The sequence below is a fragment of the Lutra lutra genome, chromosome 6, assembly GCF_902655055.1.
Source record: "Lutra lutra chromosome 6, mLutLut1.2, whole genome shotgun sequence".
NCBI lineage: Eukaryota > Metazoa > Chordata > Mammalia > Carnivora > Mustelidae > Lutra > Lutra lutra.
In genome coordinates this window covers 74,002,957-74,026,813 of record NC_062283.1, presented here as the reverse complement: position 1 = coordinate 74,026,813, position 23,857 = coordinate 74,002,957, and positions in this window count along the sequence as shown.

The window sequence follows — 23,857 nt, the reverse complement described above, 5'->3', positions numbered from 1 at the left end:
TGACCTGAGCCAAAAGCAAATGCCCAACTGACTGAGCCACCCAGGCACCCCTGTGTGTGGCTTCTAAATGCTGGAAAAAAATAAGTGATTCTTCTCTAGAACTTCCAGAAGAAACCAGCTCTGCTGACATTTTGACTTAACCCAGTGAAACCCATTTCAGACTTCTCCCCTTAGAATGGTAAGACAATGAATTTATGTTGTCTTTAGAAACTAAGTTTTTTTTTTTTTTATTGTTGTTATAATAGCAATGGAAAACAAAAACAAGGTCACTGGTCTCTACACTCTCATTTTATAAATGAAATATTTAGGCTCAGAGACATGAGGTGACTAGTTACAAATCTTACAGGTATTAGAGGAAGAGCTTGCTGATTCCAGTTCTGTACACAATGCAGACACCACCCTACATGTTCATCTCTGGCACTGATAAAATGAGAATGATAACTCATGACTTCCAAGGTAAACTGTGAGTTAAAAGATCTTGTCCCATGACTGGCAAAGACCTCCTCATCATCAAATGCTAACCCAGGTGTCCGCTGCCCCCATCTCTCCTTTTTCCACCACCAGTGCTCTAACAAAACACTTCCTTACATCAAACCATGTAACCCATAGCTTGTGCGCTTCATTCTTAACCCTACCCTTTATGTCATAAAGAAAATCTCTATACCTGAAAGTATTTGAACCTGATAGTAATCCTCCAGAATCTCCTTCTTCAGGCCAACCAACCTGGATTTTATTCTTCATCTTGCTGGATCAGACCTGTTGCCTCCTTGCTCCTGTTCCACGTGGAATCAGAACTCCTTCTCTCAGAGGTAGTGAAAGTGACATCTAGATTCATATGAAATGTCAATTTATCTGCTGACAAGGACAGAGTTCAATACGGCAGTTTTCTACACAGTTCTATTAATGATTTCTAGATCTCACACTGGGATGCATCTCCCATGACTTAACTATGTAGTTGACTTATGGTTCTCAATTCCTCGAAAAATTATGTGGCATTTATTCATGTTTAAAATGCACCCTGTAAAGTCTAATGCATCTTTCCAAATTATTAAGTCTTTTGTAGAAGCTGATTTTGTCATGATGTAAAAGTTGGATCTCCATCAACCTACCATCCACATGTAACACAATCACAGGTAAACATGTGAGAATGAAAGAGCGATGAGCATTAGGAATTTTAGAGACGTCCTAATATGGTGGCTCCCAGAATTTTAGATTTCTTGGATCAAGCAAAATTTAAAATGAAATCTTGGGGACTGAATAGAATTAATGGTCTTTTATTATAACAAAAGAGATATTCAAGAAAATAGGAAAACTTTAACATATATTTTTACTATATCATAATTTTAATATTCAAGAAGTAGAAAGAATAGAAATCTCAAAATGAGAATTAGTCACTTTAAAAAAAAAAAGGACAGTAGACATCTAAGTGCATACACTCACAAATAAACATATATGTTCCATACACTATAATTGTCTATTTTTTCATTTACCCACAGATCAAAGGTCTTCAAGGTTGGCACATGTCCTTGGAACCACCTAGTAACCACCTAGTATCCACCTAGTTAATTTGTCTAACTATATCCAGTGTCCCAAATATATTTCTTTCATTCATTCATCCATTTTAATATTTGTTAACTAGTTTGATGAGCTTTTAATGTTTTCTCCATATTCTGGGATGTGATAGAGATAAGTAAGAGAACTGGAAATTTTGTAGGTCCAACTGTTTCTGTATGGTTTTCATCCATATTAAACTTCAATTTTCTCTTTTTAGTGTCTATTGTAGTCTATTTAATGCAAAGTTCTTTTTCATTGACACAGAAAGTATAAGCAAAATACTACCATGTAGCCACCTCTCTTATCTATCACATGCATGTCTATAAAATACATGGGCCTTTAATTCAGTAAAATAACATGAAAGAGGGGAAGAACATATCGATCTTCTATATTAAAGCCCTAGTTGAAATTGAAAAATAAAACGTATAGTTTCTGCTCTTGAATATCTTATGGACTGAACTGGCCCATAGTAACACTTAAAAATTAAAAATTAAATAATTTTACATTATATAGTTCCTCTTGAGAATGTAGAGAATCTGTTATCACCAGGACCCACCAACAACAGTCAAGCAGAGCTGAGTGACCGCCACACCCTTGGATGGGGCAAGCTTTTCTTCTTTTTTTTTTTTTTTTTTAAGATTTTATTTATTTATTCGACAGAGGGATAGATCACAAGTAGGCAGAGAGGCAGTCAGAGAGAGAGGAGGAAGCAGGCTCCCCTCTGAGCAGAGAGCCCGATGCGGGCCTCAATCCCAGGACCCCGGGACCAAGACCCGAGCCGAAGGCAGAGGCTTTAACCCACTGAGCCACCCAGGCGCCCTTTTCTTCTTTTTGTTCCAGTCCCCACCATTCCTGATGGTTATCTACACAATGAGGTTAAGTGTTGGTCATGTCGCTCACGCAATGCACTGGTGTCTTTATCATAAGTGGAGGAAAATAATACCGACTTTTATTAAACCTGGCCTCACTTCACTCACTTCTATTACTAGTCTAGAGGGTAAACAGATAAGCCAAAAGGAGATTACAGTATTAGGACAATATGTGCAGTAATCAAAGTAAGCATCATACCATATACATGAGGTGTACAACCAAATACAACCGCATCTTATAATCTAGTTAGTGTAGCTATGTTTAAGAGTTCAAGCAATGCTGTCAGTTGTAAGTGCCTGGTAAACTGTTTTTTTGGCCACGGCTGCTATGCCAGCAAACTGTGGCCCTTTCCTGGCACAAACTCAATGAAGCAGGGTTTATTTTGTCCCACCCAGGGACTGAATATTTTAATGGTCATGGATTTGCTTCTCACAGGTGCTAGTTTCAGTCCTAGTGGTATGTGTCATATTCTGGCAGGAGGCACCGCGTGAAAGTTTTCAAGGCTGAAAATAAAGCCTAGAAAAACATGCAAACAATGTGCTGTAGTGGATTTGGATTCCTTCTTCTTCTGGAAAGAATTCTAACATTTCTACCACGTTCCCAGCAGGAAACACTTTTTTTTTTTTTTTTTTTTTTGGTCTTTCTTTCTACTTAGTGACATGGAATGTCAAGCATTTAGGGGAACTAATTGTATTGGTCTGCCAACTTCAGAACCATAGTAATTTGCAGTTTCCCTGGCTGGTAAAGTGAGATTGACTAGTATTGGCAAAAGAGAAAATAATTCTCTTCGGAGTTTTCATTTTTCCAAAGTGTTTTAAGGAAGCACAGGTGCAAAGTCTTTGCTGTCAAGAAAAACAACAAAATTTATGCGTACCTAAAGCTAATACAACCTTATTATGAAGTAAGATAATCTTATCTGCAATGTGAACTAACTTGTATGCTTGTAGAACAAATCTGAGACCCTTGTTATTTTTGTGAATCACAGCTAACAGTCAAAGGTTATCTCTCAGTCCCAACCCTTCCTTAAATTCTGTACTGATAACTGAAATATCCAATGCCTAATGTATATCTATTAAATACCAAGTAAGCAGAGGAGAGGCTCTCTCTACTCTTTGCAGCTCCCTGATTGGGAAGTTTAGATCTTTTATTCAAATGAAACTGACAATTTAATAAGATAAACCAGGCATGAGGAAAGACCAAGTTTGATCAATCTTAGATTTTACTACTAATCTCCACTTCAGCACAGCTGTCTGTACTCGCTCTTTCCAGGTTCTAGTCTTGAAATGGTCACACAACAGCTTTTATCTGCTCATCTATATTTTTTTTTATGAGAAATGAAATTCTTTTTTTTTTTTAAGATTTTATTTATTTATTTGACAGAGAGAGATCACAAGCAGGCAGAGAGGCAGGCAGAGGGAGAGAGAGAGGGGAGCAGGCTCCCGGTTGAGCAGAGAGCCCGATGCGGGGCTCGATCCCAGGACCCCGAGATCATGACCTGAGCCGAAGGCAGCGGCTTAACCCACTGAGCCACCCAGGCGCCCCTCTGCTCATCTGTATTAAGAATGACCAATGTGGGGGTGCCTGGGTGGTTCTGATGGTTAAGCGTATGCCTTTGCCTAGGTCATAATCTCAGGGTCCTGGGATTGAGCCCCGTGTCAGGCTCTCTGCTCAGTGGGGAGTCTGCTTCTCTCTCTATCTGCTGCTTCCCCTATTTGTACTCTCTCTCTCTCTCTCTTTCTCAAATGAATAAATAAAATCTTTAAAAGAAAAAAAATGATCAAATATGTCCCAGCCTATAGTTAGGAGATTATTGTTATATTCTTTTCTGGCCATCCTTACAGGGTAGAGATGGTAGGTTTTCAAGATCATCTCATTTTCAGTCAGCCGCATTCCTTGTTTTCTTAGGATGTCTGGACCTGTTCTTCTAGCATGGGCTTTAATCTCTGTACCTCATACTTGATCTCTAACTGTGCTCCCTAGAGTTGGAAAGTAACACACACTATTCAGTTTTCAATTTCTCTTTCTTTCTTTCTTTCCTTCTTTCTTATTTCCTTTCTTTCTCAAAATAAGCTGCAAATTGGGGTGCCTGGGTGGCTCAATCAGGTAAGAGTCTGCGTTCAACTCAGATCATGATCTCAGGGTCCTGGGATTGAGCCCCAGTTCCGGCTCCCTGTCAGCAGGGTTTCTGCTTCTCCCTTTCACTCTCCCTCTGTCCCTCCCTCTGCTTGTTCTGTCTTGCTCTCGTTCACTGCTCTCAAATAAAAAAAATAATAAAATCTTTTTTAAAAAAAGCTGCAAATCTGTAAAATCTTCTTCTAAGTTTTAATATTCAGCAATTCCTAATCCAATTCCAATTATCCTACACATCTTGAATAGCAAGTGTAGCAAAACCAAGAACTCATTTGCTGAAGATTTACTAGCTTCAAATTGAATGTTGGATATTCACACTTGTATAAGGAGAAGTTCATAAAATCACCCCAGTTTTACCACTTCTTACTAAATTTCTGAACACTTATATTATGTTATTTTCTGATACACTCTTAAACCCAGTTGTCTTTTGATATCCTGTGTGGCTCAGATGCTTAAGCGAATGCCTTCAGCTCAGGTCATGATCTCAGGGTCCGGGGATAGAGGCCCGCATCGGGTTTCCTGCCTAGCAGGGAGCCTGCTTCTCCTTCTCCCTCTGCTCCTTCCCTACTACTCTGCTTAAACTCTCTCTCTCTCTCTCTCTCTCAAATAAATAAAAAATCTTAAAAAAAATAAATAAACCCAGTTGTCTTTTAACAATTGTAGATCAAAGAAGATATATGTATGATTATTGAACTAAGTACCTGGAGAGAGAAAAGAAATAATTAAAAGAGGGGGTGACATCAACAAGACAGCAAAAGAGAAAGTTTTGGATCTTCCTTGCCTCCATGGACATACACACCATACACCACAACTCATGGACCAATTCCATCTGTGAGAAATCCAGAAACCAGTTGAGAAGCACCTGCATCCCAGGTGCATGCAAAACCAGCCACATTGAAGCCAATAGGTAAATCTGAGATATCCTTTCACCATAATTCCAGCCCCACCACCCTGGGCACAACACCATATGATTGGGAGGAAATCCCCTGCTCCTACCTTCTCTGTAGAGGAGGTAGAGGAAAGGACTGGACTGTACATCCTGTAGAGGAAAGGACTGGACTGTACATCCAATATTCTAATTTTTCTGGGGCTACCTGATGGACTGGTTTCTATCTTGCCTAAATCTGAGTGCTAATAAAAACAGACTCCAGACTGGGAACCACTGAGAACACAGACAGCAATTTAGCATACATACCCTTGCCATAGCCCTCCCCTTGTGTCAGAGCAGATTGAGCATGTAAAAATCTCCAAATCCCAACCCTCTCCTGGAGAAGGAAAGATTTGGACCATGCTTCCAATGTTTCAACTTTTCCGGGAAGCTGCCAAAGACTGACTTCTGTCTCTCATGTCTCAAAGAACTGAATGGTCCCAGGAATATTCTAGATCTATGTCTGAAATGTCTGAAGAAGACTTGCACTAGCACACATCACCCACCAGAGCCTGTCCCCCAAATCAGCACAACACAACTGGCAAGAATCCCAGTCCCTAGCTTATCTCTGGGAAAGGAAAGAGAAGACTGAAACATATGCCTTTAAAGGAACATATGTTCCTCTAAGATCAACAACAAGGCAGGGATACCCACTCTATTTCCTTTCAATATAGTATTGGAAGTCCTAGCCAGAGAAATTAGATAATTAAAAGAAACAAAAGGCATCTAAATCAGAAAAGAAAAAGCAAAATGATCTCTGTTTACAGATGATTTGATCTTAATATGTAGAAAACCCTAAAGATACAACAAACAAAACAAAACAAACAAAATCTTAGTCCAAATAAACAAATTCAGTAAAAGTGTAGGTAGGATACAAAGTCAATATACAAAAATCAATTCTATTTCTAAACACTAATAGTAAATTATCTGAAAGAAGATGAAGAATCCCATTTATAATAGCATTAAAAAGAATAAAACATTTAAGAACAAACATAACCAAAAAAGTGAAACACGTAGGGGCACCTGGGTGGCTCAGTGGGTTAAAGCCTCTGCCTTCAGCTCAGGTCATGATCTCAGGGTCCTGGGATCGAGCCCCACATGTGGCTCTCTGCTCAGCAGAGATCCTGCTTTCCTCTCTCTCTCTCTGCCTGCCTCTCTGCCTACTTGTGATCTCTGTCTGTCAAATGAATAAATAAAATCTTAAAAAAAAAAAAGAAGTGAAACACCTATATACCGAAAACTACAAAAACCTTAATGAAGGGAATTAATGAAGACACAAATAAATGGAAAGACATCCTATGTTCATAGGTTGAAAAACTTAATATTATTAAAATGTCCATACTACTCAAAGGGACCTACAAATTCAATTCAATCTCTCTCAAAATTTTTTTAAGATTTCACACACAAAACATATAACTGCTAAGAGATTTACATTCAAAATATATACAGAAGTCTTATAAGGAAAAAAAGAAAAAAGAAAGAGACATGCAAGAGAGGGAGGGAGGAAGGGAATTAAAGAAAGAAAGAGAGGGAGGGAGGGAGGGAGGGAAAGAGAGAGAGAAAGAAAGAGAAGAAAAAATGAAGAGAAAGAATGATAAAGAAAAAAATCCCTAAACACCACCACCAATAACAACAAAACAAATCTCAATTTTAAAATTGGCAAAGAACTTGAATAGATATTTCTTAAAGTAGACTTGCAAAGAGCCAATGTGAAAATATGCTCAACATCACAATTGGTTAAAAAAATATAAAATCAAAACCACAATGAGACACCACATCACACCTACTGGAATGGCTATTATAAGAAAAAATTAAAAAATGACAAGAATCTAGAAAGAATCTAGAAAAAGTGGAATGTTTATACAATCTTGGTGGGAATGTAAAATGATGCAGCTGCCATGGAGAAGAGTAAGGAGGTTCTTGGAGAGATTAAAAACATAACTACTTAATGATCTAGCAATTCCACTTCTGGATATTTATCCAAAAGAATTGAAAACAGGACCCCAAAAGGTTATTTGCATTCCAGTGTTTATTGCAGCATTATTCATAATAGCAAAGAGGTAGAAAGAACCTAAATGTCCATTGACAGATGAGTGGATAGAGAAAATACAGTATACATATTTAATGGAATATTTTATAGCCTTCAAAAGAAGGAAATCCTGCCATATGTGAGAGCATGGATAAGCCTGGAAATTGTGTTAAGTGAAATAAGCCAATCACAGAAGGACAAATACTGCATGATTCCACTTATATTAGGTATCTAAATAATCAAGTAGAGTTTTAGACCAGTTGCCAGGGGCTGGGAAGAGGGAAATGTGGAGTTGCTATTCAACAAACATAAAGTTTCCATTACGCAAGATGAATAAGTTCTATAATCTTCTCTACAACATTGTACTTATACTTAACAATACTGTATTGCACACTTAAAATTTTAAGAAGGCAGATCTCATGTTGGATAATTTTTACCATAGTAAAAAAATAAATAATTGAGGTGTATGGAACTCAATTTTGAACTAAGATTGGTTACCGTTAAGTTTGTAAGATAACATAATGTACATTATTTTCATGCAAACTCTATAGTTTTGTAATACTCAGCCTGAGAGATTTTACAGACTTATTAAACAGAAGTGTAAACATCTCACCTGCACAGTAGGTATTGTGATAATTTGTACACATACATTGAAAGGAGATAGGGATGAATATAAAGATAAAAAGAAAATTTGTCAACAGCACTAATCATGAGGGAAATGTAAATCAAAACCACAATGAGATGTCAACTTACACCTGTCAGAATGGCTAAAATCAAAACACAAGAAACAATAAGAGTGGACAAGGATGTGGAGAAAAAGGAGTCCTCATGCACTGTTGCTAAAAATGAAAATTGGTACTGTGCCACTGTGGAAAACAGTATGGAGGTTCCTTAAAAAATTAAAATAGAATTATCATATGATCCGATAATTCCACTACTGGATACTTACTGAAAATAAAAACAAATCAAAAGCACTCATTTGGAAGATATGTGCACCCCCATGTTATTATAGCATTATTTACAATAGCCAAGATAAGGGAAGCAACCCAAGTGTCCACATGTAGATGAATGAGTAAAGAAGATACAAAGATACATATGATGGAATATGGTATCTACCTATTTATCTGTAGATAGATACATACATAGATCTGTCTATAGAAAGAGGGGTATATGGAGATAGATATATATATATCATATATATATGATATATATATAATGGAATATTACTCAAACATAAAAAAGAATGCAATCTTGCCACTTGCAACAATGTGGATGGACCTAAAGGGTATTATGTTAAGAGAAATAAGTCAGTCAGGGAAAGATGAATAGCATACAATTTCATTCATATGTAGAATTTAAGAAACAACACAAATGAACAAAGAAAAAGAGACAAAAATAAACAAACAAACAAAAAAACCCAGAGTCTTAAGTACAGAGAAAAATTAGTCCTTGCCAAAGGGGAGGTGGAGGGATGGGGTGAGGTAGTTGAAAGTGATTGACTAAACTTATTATGATGAACACTGGGTGATTAGAATTGTTGATCATTATACTGTACACCTGAAGTTAATCTAACACAGCACGTTAATTATATTTCAAACAAACAAACAAATAAATTTCTGACATGAAGAAACAACTGGAAGGGAGTGCCAGATGCCAAGAAGTATGGAAATAATTTTATTTTGCACTTTCTTTGTATGAAGGACTTTCCCAGCTATATAACCCCTATAATAAAGACGAAGAGCTCAACAGAAAGTTTCCATCAAATAAGACTAGAAAGAGTAGAATTCATGATTCGGTGATTTTGAAAAAGTGAAGCAAACACTTATGGACATGAAAAACACTCTTTAAAAGAACAAATATATAACTAAAGTAAGCAATCTGTTTCTTCTCTCTTCTCCGCTCCCTTTACCCTGTCCCTTCTTTCCTATCACCCCCTCCAACACACAAACACACACACACACACACACACACACACACACACGTATCTAACTGTGTGGAATGACTGTTTGGAGTTCTTTGCTTCAAAACATTACACAATCTCAGGTTTGCATCCTAAAAATATCAAAAGTTGTCTTCTTATTTCTCTTAGGCTTGCATTTTGATTCTTTGCAGCTTATCTTAAGAATTCTAAGACCTTGGTAAAATTTAGAATGAAGAATGATGTTGCCTAGGGAATGTCCATGAGCTAGCTAAGTATCTCATTTCAGCTTCTTTGATAACAAAGTAAACAGTATGGAATGCAGATTATGATTGGTCTGTTTTCATTCTCTTCTCTTTGTGATAATGGCAATCAGCTATACATGTACTTGAAACAGCATTTTTCTTTTAACAAATGCAATAAGGTACTAAAGTAACTCTTAAGATGTACAGTCCAGGGGGGGTGGGGTTATGGATATTGGGGAGGGTATGTGCTATGGTGAGTGTGAAGTGTGTAAACCTGGTAATTCACAGACCTGTACCCCTGGGGATAAAAATATATGTTTATAAAAAAAAAAAAAGATGTACAGTCCATGTGGTTTTGTAGTTCTTTAGATACATAACCAAATTTTGAAGATTTTTTTATCCAGCATAAGGAATAATACTATATCACAGTTGTGGGTATTTTAAGGCAAATACAGTGACGGAACTATTATTTTGCTTTCAAAGATAGCATTTAGAATGAAAAACTTGGGATAAGCACTGATTTTCCTGCATAGGGTTATTCACATTCAAGTTACTAACCTTCAGTGGGATAGCTGCAACTGTAACCATCTCTTATGCTACAGAATATTTGCTTATTTACTGCTTGAACATTTAATCTAAATTTGAGATCATCCTCCCTAGCCCATATTTCTGTAGCTCTTAGTGTGTGGAAAGGCATGAATACTGAGTTCAATGGACTCTTACGTGGATGATAATGTCTCTGAAGCCATGTGCATTATGCCCTTTCCTTTTTCACTTTCTGGTCATGGCTCAGATACCCACAGTCATGCGCTCTAGATACTTGCACTTACATGAGGATGGTCTATGGAATGTGAAATCAACTTCTACGCAAATCTGAAATGTCTTCACTTTAATCTACCAAGAGTTTTCTTTAATTTGACCCTGAGACAGAATTATTTTTCATCTTCAACACATGTGTCAGAATCACAAACAACATTTAGTCGATTCACTCTTGTTTATCTTGCCAAACAAAGGTTCCTCATTACCCTCACATTAACGCACCACCCTGACATCATAACCTGACTCAGACAGTCATTAACACCCTCTGAAAGCACTTGTTGTAAAAAGTCATCATTCTTCCCTCGTACCTGTTTTCCTTTTGGTCAACTACTTAGGGGCCCTAGAGCCATTTTCTATCCATTGTTTGGGGTTCCCCTCAATCATTACAAAATAATTTTAAATTTAAGTCCAGATTCCTTGTGTTTTTGCGTAAGACATTTAAGCAACCCTAAGTTAACATACAGGAAAACAAACAATGTATTTTCTTAATCTGCTCCTGTCAACAGAAGGCTTATTATCATCAACCATAACATACTGACACTTTCCACAACTAGGAAACAGAGAATACTGTTATGATGGAAACTGAAGACCTAATTTGGTAGAAAAAGCACATACAGATTTTTGTGTCTATACTATAAAAGATACTAGTATATTAACAGTGTTACATGTCAAAAGATTGACATTAATGTATAGGTCATAAGCATCAGAGAATAGAAGGAAGGAGAAAAGGAAAAGAAGAAAAAAGCTGGAAGGGATCAGTGACATCTGATGGGAGAAATAGGGCTCGACTTGGCTGTGAAAAGCAGGTTAGGCTTAGAAATGTAGCGGGGGAGACATGGTGTTCTGGACACACACCTTAAAAGCAACACTAACAGCTAAATGAGACCTAAGAAAAAATAGACTAATATTCTCAGTATATTTTTCGGTCAGTTATGGACAGGAGTGATATCTACAAACAAATATGGTTTTGAATAGCATATCTGGGACACAGTGCTAGCAAAATTTTGCCTTAAGTGCTGAAAGAAACACACATACATGCACACACAATGTATTTACTTAAGACACTTACATTTATGTGAATTTTCACCCCAACAGCATAAAAAATTGCGCAAACTAATAGCGTTAGCCTGCAAACAAACAAAAATTTAAACTATAGTAGATTATATGAGGTATCTTTAGCATTTCTGTTGTCAGAGAAAATAGAAACTCCTGAGAGTTTTTAATAAAAAGTTCCTTTTTAAATAAAATTTTAAATAAAAACTCCTGAGAGATAGCAAGGGCAAATGAACTATATTCTCTCCTAGTTCTCCACTTCAGGCAGCCTTCTTGAGCGGTATAGAAATGGAAGCCAAGGGAGGGAAAGTGTTGGGGGGAGCAAAGAGCGGGGAATTACAGCCAGAGCAAAAGGTTACTGGTTCACAGGCTTGTGGCTGCAAGTAGGACACTGCAGTGGCCATCAGATCCCCTGTGGGGATTTCAGAGACACTGAAGGTGGAAGGAGGACTCCTCTGGTCTGCACAGCTCTAGACCGTTCTCCACCCTTCTCCCTCCACTCACTGCCACTAAGGAACCGCTCACCCCAGTGGCCTAGGGGGAGTGCAGGGCAGACAAACCAGAGCTGCACACATGGCCCTTTCCCCTCCCAAGCTCCAAGATGGGCAGGGTGCCTGTCACCTGAGCCCTCTCCACCAGGGGTCTCATTCTTTCTCTGGGGCTCTGGTGGAGGTGGGCATCCTCTGCCAGGCCCAGCACATCATGTGAAGAACAAATTCAGTGCCCAGTTCTTACTGTCAAGGTTTGATGTGGAATCACAGCTGCAGTGATACATATTTTTATCAGCGCTTGGTTGGTTTTAAATAAAATGCACGCTATTTTATTATCTCGTTCCATATAAAATGTATTTACTCAAAAAAAAAAAAAAAAAAAAAAAAACAGGCTCCGGCAGCCATGGTAACAGGATTGGCAGCAGAACCAGTGTATCTCACACCAAGCTCGAGATAAACTGGTTCTGCCACTATTTGAATTTTTTTTTTACACATTACACCCAATTTTGGTTGATTTCCAATGAATCTCTGTATCATTTTATCCCAATTTAAAAAAAAAAAATTTCTTAGACATACTTAACTGAAGGAAAATGTAATTGTAAATATCCAGGTTCAGGAATTGTTAAGTAATTTGTCCAAAAAGAGATAAAAATCAAGGACAAACAAGAAATATATGTAACTAAGGAAGAAATAAAATACCATAAGACTTACAATAAGCATTTGCTTTCACTGTCTTTTAGGTGGAAATAAGAAGTGTTTCCAGAAGAAAAATGAGTCCAGTGGGAATGTGTCAAATATTTAAATCAATAGTCTAAATATTTGGAGAAATAATACATTCTTCTTAAGTAAATTAAATTTTGAACTCTCCTACAGAGTTTTAAAAACATAATTTTATTTTTCCCAACATGTTGCAAATCTTGTAGATATTCATTGGTTGAAGGAATTAAAACTCAAAACAAAACAAAAATGTGTAAAGTGTGCTTTGAAAGAGTAGCATCAAAGAGTCAAAGAAAAAAAAAAGTTCTCTCTTCCTGTTGGCTCTCCTCCCCCACACATTTTCATCTGTCATACTGAAATAAATAAGAGGGCCAAGGGTTTCTTTCTCCCACAGTGCTGTTTGTGGTTAAGGAAACAATAAAGGATATTGTTACAAATAGGTAGGCAATATAATGAGAAAAAGAAATGGCCTGGGGTCATAGCTGCAGCTGTGCAGACAAGACGTAAAGTTTTCAAGGGTGTAAGAAAGCAGCTAGAAACACCCATTAAAGAATAAAGAGGTTTTTGACTGCTGTGTACAATAAGATTATTTGGAACATATTAGCTACTACTAAGCTTAAAGTTCTGGTCATAGACTTTAAAGTTTATGAGTGACTTTTTATTTACCTTTTCTGGAGTGCTTTTGCTTTAGTATGTTTCCTTTCTCTGAATTCTTTTTCAGTTCTTTTCAGAAACTATGTATTTTATGTAAGTAGCTGGACAGAGGAAACATGGAAGTGTGATCCTTATGTAGATTTACCGCACACGGATGGATGGTGGTGGAAAATGTGCCCCGGAAGGGAGCTGGGACTGCAACTGGTCCTCACAAATCCCAAATGACCACAGAGTTCAACATCTCAGTCTGGGATTAATGAATTTACGGCACAACCATGAAAACCAATTAAAAAGCAACCGATCTGGAATTTGCCGTCTTGGTAGTGGATAGTGGTTGATGGTGCAGCATTCTAAAACCTGGAAATGAACAGCCCGGAGGATTATCAATTGAACTGTGGTTACAGCTACTACTGACTTCTTGATCACTTGAATCAGGAGATGAGGAAATACATACTGGCTAAGAGGACACCACCTAGAGTGAGATGCCCAGATTTTTGTTGGTTTGGTTTGGTTTGGTTTTTTAAAGACTTTATTTATTTATTTGACAGAGACACAGTGAGAGAGGGAGCACAAGCAGGGAGGGTGGAAGAGGAAGGAACAGGCTTGCCGCCAACCAGGGAACCGGAACTGGGGCTCGATCGCAGGACCTTAGGATCATGACCTGAACTGAAGGCAGACGCTTAATGACTAAGCCACCCAGGTGCCCTGAGATGCCCATTTTTGACACTGGTAGCAGCTGTTGACCCTTCAGGAATAACTGAACCTCTCTGTACTTCAGATTCTGACTTCTGAAATGAGGTTAACAACTGTACTTATATCATAGGCTTGTTTTAAGCATGAAACAAATTAATACATATTTTTTAATAAACTGGGTATTTTGGAATAATGTTAGGTATACAGAAAAGTAAAGATAGTACAGAAAGTTCCTGTAAAACCTCACCCAGTTTCCTCTAAAGCTATTTTCTTACATTCCCACAGTACATTTGTCAAAACCTAAGAAACCAACATTGGTACATTGCAATTAACCAAACTCCAAACTTTATTCAGATTTCACCAGTTTTTCCACTAATGTCTTTTTTCCATTCCAAGATTCAATCCAGGATACCACATTACACTTAGGAAAATACATGTTTTATTTTTCAAAAACGTTTAGAATAGTGTCTGGCACATAGTAAGCACCTGCTTAATGTTATGCAATCCTATTAGATGATTGCCATGTAGGTGAGATGGAATGTTTCTAGCCCTGTTATACATCAACAAGACTTTATTCCCAATTTCTTATACTACCAGTTCATGTAAGAGAAATAAGTAGAATTATTTCACCAGAACATTGCAAAGAACCTATAAATACAAAATAAAGGGTCATTTGTGTTTGTACTAAAAACTGTAGGTTAATTGCTCTCAAAAGGTTGTAGGATATCTTCTAGAGGTCAGAAAAACAAATCATGTCTCAGTCATTAATCCATTAACTGACTCATTCATTCAACAAATGTTTTTCCAAGCACCTACAATACACAAGGCAGGGTGCCATGGCCTGAGGCACAGAGATAATAAGTCAGCCTCAATCCCTTTTTCATGTGAAGCTTACATTTTATGTAACTAACATACTATCACCTTAAATAAGCAATTGATATAGAATTCGATTTACCCCACAATGAAATGGAAAGGCATTAGAATCCCCCAACTAAACACAACCGATAATGTTTACTCAAAAGTGGTGATGGATATATTAAGTGAAAAAGGGAAATGGGCACAGTTCACTTTTGTTCCAATTGCCCAGATGTGCAGGATCCAAGAGGGAGTTATACAAAGATATGAGTGCAAGGAAAATCTGTGCATGACTCCAGATGTGTCCATTCTAACCACTTCGGGGCGCTTCCTGAAAGGAGCAGCCTTTCTTGTGACTGATAAGAGTATTATTAGCTAAATACTATCAGGTGCTTATTCTATGCCAGACATTGTTCCAAGTGTTTTCCATGTATTAATGAGGCAAAGTGATCTAATTCAATAAATACATAAAAGAAGACTAAAAAAAAAAAAATCCTGCATTTCCACAAGTTTCTGAATATAGTGGCATAAATTGCCCCTGGGTATAAATGGTAAAATCAGCTTTATTTGCCCTTCATTAAAATAAAAATTTGAAATGAATCTTCTTGACTTCTAGATTCGGAAAGACAATATTCCTTAGGAGTAAAATCTTGGAATATTTTCTAAGATGTCTCAGATAACATTATGTCTCAGATATACATAAGCAAACTTATGTATACGTGTACATGTACTAAATGTTATTTGTGTCTTCTTTTCACAATTCAGTAAAATCCAGTAGTAATTAAAACATCTACTACTGCCTAGGCACCTGCTGTGTGCTATATCAAAGACAAATATGAATAAGGCAACCCGTTTCCTCAGAGACTTTGCACTATAATAGATGCATTTTATTTTATTTCACATATGAGTAACTAAAAAATGTGTTCACCTGAAATAAACACATCCTGAAAAGCTAAAGTATAAAGTGGAATAAGGTAGGACCTATTAGAGGCATACAAACATGATGAGGAAAAAGAGAACCAGAAACAGAAGGAATTGCACTGGGCTAGAGTGCATGACTGTGACAAGTGAAGACTGAGTGGAATTTTAACAAGTGGAGACAGATTACAGGGTAAGATATTCTTCACGGAAGGAAGAACATTCATGAAAGCAAAAAGGTAGAAAACCGCAGTTTGTCCTAGGAATACCACCCACCCCTGTTTGGCTGAGGTGTAGACAGCAGCCAGCAGGAAGGGTGTGGTAGGACCATGTTTGGCTAGAACTTGAGTGGCAGAATGAGGATATTGTACTTAATACAGTGGAAAATGGTAAGCACTGAAGGATTTTTGGTAGAGAATTGACATAATTGAAACTGCACTTTAGGAAGATGAATTTATAATTGTGTAGGATGGATGGATTTCAGACTGGAGAGAGACAGGAGCCAGAAGTACCAATTAAATTTTGTTGTACTGTCCAGGGAAGAAATAATGACTACCTGAAACCAGGGTAGGGCAGAAACAATGCTAGAAGATGGACATGGCGGTAGGGTGACTGATGTAGAAACTTACAGGAAATAAGAGACTCTGAGACGCTTGAGGAGACTGGATGACTGAGGAAATGGAGCTGTTCTGAACAATCTGGAAAGTCACAAGAAAGGTCAGGATGCTTTTAAAGAAAATGGGATGAGTTTGTTTTTGAATATGTAGGTTCATGGTGCTTGTGGAAGAGTTAAATGAAGAGTTTTAAGCAAACAAGAAGAAATGCCAAAGAGAAACTGGAACTAGACACACAGGCTCCAAAATCATCTCAGTGAAGCAGTTGGAGTAAAGAGGGAGAAACTGAAAACAGAGAAAGACAGAATACTGGGGGAACACCTGCATTTAGAAATCAGAAACAGGATAAGGACAAAAGAGAAAAAGAAAAGTATAGATCAGAGGTAGCAGGAGAATCAAGGAAATGCTGTATTGTATTGTATTGTGAAAATCAGGGAAGCCAGAATTGTGAAGAAATTTCCAGAAAACCAAATTAATCCATATTCTGGGAAGCTTAATGACTACCAAAGCTAGTTTCCTTATATAAAATATCACTTTTTTTTTTAATTGTCCAGTGCTTTGTGGAGTACTGGTTCATTTAAAGAAATGTCAAACAAAAACTTCAGAAAAAAATTCACTTCTGAAAATCTAAAATATTCATTAAAAGACTTCCAGCAAATCTATAAAATCTACTAAGCAGCAATTAGATAAAGACACATAGGTCACACATGCATTTGAAAATTTCTGCTTATGATCAGATATTCTGTTGGAAAAACCACTTAGTCTCTTCGGGTTTTGGAGAAAATATGTTTGCAATTATTGCATGCAATGCCTAACTGCAATTTATCTTCATCCTGGGGGCTGGAAAGAATAATTTTTGAATTAGAACTTATTTCATTTTCAGTATGTTTCTTTGTTTGGTAGCTTTCTATTCATTTCCCCCCTTTTAAACTTTTAAAGTAGAAGTAGTTGCCAAATTTATCTTAGGCCTTATTGCAACCAAAAATGTAAGAGTCAAAAGAAAATCGAAATTACTCTGAGGGGTGAACTGACCCTTCTTTCAAAGAATCGCAATCCCAACACAAACAATATACAGTTCAAAAAAAAAAAAAAATAACTAGATTGATGGATGGTGGATGGATGGCAAGAGATTGAAAACAATCAACTTAAGATTTTTTTTTATATTGGGGCACCTGGGTGGCTAGGTTGTTAGGCATCTGCTTTTGGCTCAGGTCATGAACCCAGGGTCCTGGGATCGAGCCCCACATGGGGCTCCCTGCTCCAGAAGCCTGCTTCTCCCTCTCCCACTCCCCCTGCTTGTGTTCCCTTTCTTGCTGTGTCTGTCTCTGCCAAATAAATAAAATAAAATCCTTTAAAAACTTTTCTAAATTAAAAAAAAATTTTTTTAATATTTTGGTATAGTTTACTTGTGAAGGCCAGTCATTCCAAATTAGAATACCAAAGGAGGAACTTGGCTAGCAATTTTCCTTTGGTTGTGCAAACAGAGATGGCACACAGGCACACATAGGAATTTCTTCATCCTCAGTGTTTGCCCACATCCACCCCACCCAAACTTTTGAGCTGTTGATACCACCAGGCATAAAAGAAAAAACAAAAACATCTTCTTACATCTTAAGTTGGAACTGGGAATGCATTTTTATAAAGCAGCTATGGGTCAAAAAGCATTAGTAATATTCTTTTTCATGGGCATTTTGGAACAAGTAAGTTTTGATGTACTAATTTTTGAGTCAAATAGTAATCACAAAACTTCACTTATGAAAAAATACATATTAAATTCAAAATGATAAATCTATATAAAGCCCTCTAAAATGCACTATGTTCATTCATAAACTAAATTGAACACTTACAAATATATATAGGCATGCACATGAATATAGGTAATATTGATAGTTGTATTTATGATATAAAGTTAGCATATTTATATCTCTCTATATAACTATTGAACACATTTTTATGAAATTGACAAAGCATAGTAAATTTTCTGAAGACTAATATATAGTATCCAAAACTCTGATGAAATTAGGACCACTGCATTTTAGAAGACTCTCCATCTTGAAAAACAATGTAGCAACCAAGGCAAAACCAGTAAATGCCCTATTGTTTTACTGTCATTGAAACCAAGGAACAGGACTAATTTAGTTTCATTTTGTATATACAGTAACTTCAAAAAGACCAAAAGAAACTTTTCCAACAGCCTGAAGCTTGCTATTTTCTGATCTTTATGCCTCAGTGTTCCTCACGCCCATTTAACCCATGCCTTTGTCTAGTTACTACACAGATTCCTTTGGAGCTTTAAGTCTATCCCTTCTTACTAAGATGTGTTCCTGAATACACCTCGCACTGATAAGTATTATAAAAGAAAGTGCAGAGGAATTAGAAATGGAGAACCAGGTGCTTTTAGTGAACTTTCTTGATACTTAAATCTATTCTGTGAGATGAAGGTGTTTCCTCACGGAACAAAGGATGACTTGTAGTAAAGGAGGTCTCATAAACACTATGATCATGTTGAAAGTGTATTATGGAAACAACTGTTTCCATATAGCAGAACCAAAACCCCTATTCGGTGACCAACAAAGACTTAACTATATACACTTATTTTAATGGCTTCCTGTTATTATTTATTACTCTAGCATCGAAGACAAGCAACACAGAGATTCTGATCAGAGACTAGTAATAGAATACAGCTTACGCAGGGAGTTGCCACAGTCAGGGTATTTCCTTAATAGTGAGGGATGGAATTCATTTGTACAGATTTTCTCAGATCACATAAATCATACTTCCTCAAAGCACATGCCATCAGACACCACACACACACACATACACACACACACAATTTTACTAAACAACAGTGGTCTGTTTAAAATGAACTACAATTTAAAGCTGCATTATGTAATCTAGGCATTTATTTCACATGTTTCAACAATGCTCCCCTGGTCTGTGATCCAACCCAGGAGGGTGGTTGATGACTATGGAATCCATTAGCCTTTCTGATTCCATGTGCTTACATTGCAGATTAGCTATGGTTCTAACTTCCAGTTTTAATGGAAACCACTGAGTGGTTTGGTTGTGCGGTACATGCGTGCATATGTGCATGTGTATGTATGTGTGGTACTACAGAAAATTTCAGCAATTCTTGGAAGTCGATTAAAAACAGTAGTACTTTTCCATTTTCCTCTTTGTCCTTTATAATTTTCCATGTTACATTTCCTCCCTCACAGCCAGGTAGGCCATTGCTTTTCCTCATGACCTCTTTTACTGAGACCTCCAAGTTCATTGACCCCTGGAAATTCAAAAAAAATTCTTCCTTTTCCTGGGCTCCTTTGATTACTTGTATTAAATAAAAAAGGAGGTCAATTAAGGGGAATTGATCTCTACTACAGAGTGGCTCTTTCTTTTTTTTTTTTTTAATTACCATCTAATTTTAATAAAAAAGGAAATTGGTGACTGTTAACCATTAAACAAAGCTTCTAAGACTCACCTTTATTTCCCTAAATTATGTGCGTCCCCTAATTAAAAGGAGAACATGTTGATTCATGATACATCTTTTCATAGGCTCTGATCCAAAAACAGTTCTAAAGTGATTCAAGGTACTTTGAAGGGTAAGAGTGTAGTAAATTTATAAGCAATATATTACAATTTGTCATATCTTCCTTCAAGCTCTCATCTTTACAGTGATTTGTGAGAGGGCTTAATAGTACACATTTCAGAGCAGATTTTTCTTGAGATGAAGCCGTGATTGGCAAAGATTTAAGCTCCATTTTACACTAAGTGTTTTGTCACCTTTTGCGGTGAACCTATACTATAGTAAGTATAACAAATCTCCTGTTTTGGAAACCAATCCGTATTCTCTTCCCCAAATTAAACATATCCATCTTCATTTTAAAAGTCAAGAAATATCTCATTTTTGAACACCCATTGGACTTGTTAAAACGTAAGCTCCTCTCTATGGCTGTGTGCATTTCACTGTGAGATTCATCTTCCCCATAGTGAATCCTACATCCTGTCCATCACAGCCAAAAGGATTGGACTCACAGAAAGCGGAGTTTGGTCAGAAAGGTAGAAGGACAGATTGACACAAACGTAATTGGTAAAAATGTTAGTCCTCCTGTTACAAAATGAAAGCCGTAACATTTGATTTTGCAGTTTCATACATTTGCCGCCTGAGCTGAAAAGCAGAAGTGGAGCTGTTGGATTGACCTTATTGTAAAGAAACTAGAACAGGCAGGACATGTGGGTGGTGGGGAGGAATTACTCCTATGGGGAAAACCTTTCAAAAATACTCTAAAACCAAAATGCAAATATATGAAATCAATGATGTAAATTGAAAAACACGTATGGTTTTATTTGTTCTGCAATTGTGTAAACCTCACAAATTTTCAAGTGTGTTTTCAAGCAGTTTACACTTGAACCTTTCTTCTCAGGAAAGAAAATTTCCCCAGAAGTATGGAAACTAGTTATGACTTACTACAGATAGGGCTGCCTTCACCCACCTAAATCTGCCCTTGACCTTTTCAGCCCCCACAGGCTTCCTCGGATTCCTAACTTTTGCTAAGAACATGGTATCAATTCTGCTGAGATTCAAAACAAAGTCAGAGCAAGCCCTAGCTCCAGAACAAAGCAAAGAATGACTTCTTAATTGCACCATCCATTCCAGGAGAACCCCCGTAACTAACTTCACCCCAATATTTTAGCCAAACTAAGCCACAGATGCAGGGTGCTCCCTAATTTGCATAATATTAATTCAACATTTTAAAAATATTTATTTAGAGAGGAAGCTGGGAGCCACATGGTGAAAAGTTAAAGTCAGTGATGGCGTATGGCTCAGTTCTGCACAACCTACATAACAAATTAAAGCTCCCTTTTAAATTGCACCCACCCTCTCAGGGAGTCGGTTTAATGACCATCTGTTTTTACTCAAAATACTTCTTGGGGGAAGGAGGCATCTCACCTCACACTCCATGCAGCTTATCAAAGTATTTCCTCCCAACCACAGACAAGTATGTTCTCCGAGAAGAGAGCTAGTAAATATTTTTTTTCCCCCTCCATCTAGTTAAAAATCCTAGGATGGTTTAGCAACCTAATAATGTTTAATCATTCCTTATGGACCCTTTCCTCAGGCCCAGCCTTGATCAGGATCTAGGGGAAGAGTACAGAGTTTTCTGATTAATGTTTCTGCAGGAAAAGTCAAACTATTTAATCCTGATGCTATTCTGCAAAATAAAAATCGTTAAACCTTTTCACAGATGAGAAAACTGGGGTTTTAGAAGTTAAGCTAACTAATTATAAAGCCTGGATTCAAAACAAGTATTCTGTGGGAAATGCTGTACCAGACAACACAAGTCCCTGATTTGAATACATAAGAAACAAAGCCAGTGAAAGGGTGCAGGGCAAGGGGGTTTGGGCTATATGGACAGAAGGACCTGTTCTGCTTTATTTTGTTTGCTTTTCCTGATGGGAGCAAGGGTGTATTGTAGAGAAGAGCAAAGAAAGACCAAAACCGAGAGGAGAGAAATTAAAATGAGAGAATTTAAGTTAGTTTCTGGAGAATTGAATTAGTAAACACTTATTTTGTTATTATTGTAACCTAACATAGAGTGAGGACTCACCACACACCCTAGGAGCTGGTACTATTTTAGTCACCATTTCTAAGGCAACTGTCATTTGCTTCGATCCCTAGACAAGTGAAGAGGAGCTCTGAGAAGTCCATGAACACAGAGGTTATATGCAGTTTTATTTGTGACTGCAGTTGTCTGAGAAGAGGATCAATAGTTTGGGCAGATTATTAAGAGGTTATTATTAGGGGTGCCTTGGTGGCTCAGTGGGTTAAAGCCTCTGCCTTCGGCTCAGGTCATGATCCCAGGGTCCTGGGATGGAGCTCCGCATCGGGCTCTCTGCTCAGCGGGAGCCTGCTTCCCTCTCTGCCTGCTTGTGATCTCTGTCTGTCCAATAAATAAATAAAATCTTTTTTTAAAAAAAGAGGTTATTATTAATGGCTAAGGAAAACAAAACTTCTATATTTTCAGACTTTACCCCGGAGGAATTTCATTTATTCTCATGTTTTTTTTTTTTAAAGATTTTATTTATTTATTGGACAGACAGAGATCACAAGTAGGCAGAGAGGTAGGCAGAGAGAGAGAGATGGGGGGAAGCAGGCTCACTTCTGAGCAGAGAGCCCGATGTGGGGCAGAGCCCGATGCGGGGCTCAATCCCATGACCCTGGGATCATGACCTGAGCTGAAGGCAGAGGCTTTAACCCACTGAGCCACCCAGGCACCCCTATTCTCATGGTTTTCACAACCGTATATACTATTCAACCTCAAGCCTGTTCTCTTTTTAGGACTTCAGAAATAAATACGGAATCTCCTACTGGATATCAACCTCCTCAAAGTGGTTCTACAGTGGCTCAAGTTCAACATGCCTAAATGCACACACACACATTCTTCTCCTGAGAATCACATCTCATCTGGTGGCGACACCACCTTCCTGTCACCCATCCTAGAAAGCTGCTGTTCACCCTATTATTCGCTCTTTCTGCTTTTTTTCAATCAAGCACCAAAGCCTGGTAATTATACCTCATAAGGAACTACTGAGTCTGTTCTCTATTTTATAGCTCTACCACATCTTACCTGGGCTTTTATAACCTTCTCTCTGCTGTCTTTAAACTATCCGCTTCACATTACTTTCAGTAGCTCATTAAAGATGCTAAGACTTGGATGACACGCAAGGTCTGAAACAAGCTTGTTGGCAGCTTTCCCTCCTTCCCACTATTTTTCCTCCCTGTCCACATTCTACGTGCCATCTTCAGAGCTACACATTTGATGGAATCAGTGCCTCAATGCTTTTCCTTAAACTGTTCGCTCTGTAGAACACTCGCTCCAACTTTCTCCCCATCCCCCCCGCCCCATATATTTGTATTCAAGTCAATGACCCATCATTCCAGAAGCCCTCCCCGATTGCAAGGGTGAATTAAGTTCCCCTCCTCTGTGCTTCAGAGTCCAGAACAATGGTTCTCGAATGGTGACACGCATCACAATTACCTGGAGCGCTTGTTAAAATACATGTTGCTGATTCAGCCTCTGATCGAGCAGGTCAGAGGTGGGGCCTGCAGGGTTGACAGTCTGGAGAGTCACCAACAAGGATTTAGCCTCACACCTACAGAACCAGCTCAACTTCTGGGACACCTTTAGCTCAGGTGAAACCCCGGCCACACTGGTGGGTAAGCATGGTACCAGCGAGCTGTCTTCATGTAAGTTTCATCCTATATTAGCCACTGTTTTCAGAAGGGTTTCCGACACAGGTAGGCATGTGGGGGCTCTTTTTATCGAGAAATCAGCATTTCATATCTTGCAGCTAAGGTCACTAGTCACAT